This window comes from Acanthisitta chloris, unplaced genomic scaffold, assembly GCF_000695815.1.
Source record: "Acanthisitta chloris isolate BGI_N310 unplaced genomic scaffold, ASM69581v1 scaffold17582, whole genome shotgun sequence".
Classification (NCBI taxonomy): domain Eukaryota; kingdom Metazoa; phylum Chordata; class Aves; order Passeriformes; family Acanthisittidae; genus Acanthisitta; species Acanthisitta chloris.
In genome coordinates, this window is record NW_008658971.1 from 1 (window position 1) to 303 (window position 303).

The window sequence follows — 303 nt, forward strand, 5'->3', positions numbered from 1 at the left end:
TAGATCAGTACATTCATCAGTACTTGTTTTTCTTCACAAACAGAAGAACTCTTACAATAGTAGACTTTCTAAAATAAATACTATTAAAATAGAGCTTCAAAATAAATATTCTATACAAAGAAAAACCTTCTGTGGTAACATCTCAGGGTGTACATGTGGTGGGGTGCTGAGAGAAGAGGGGGAGACCTTTATCAGAGTGTCTGAGTGTGGGAGGGGAGGGAGACACCCAGTGCTGCAGAGAAGGGTGAGGGCTCATCCAGGTGGCAAAACTGGTGCCCAGGGAGCACTGAGTTTGGTGGCTGC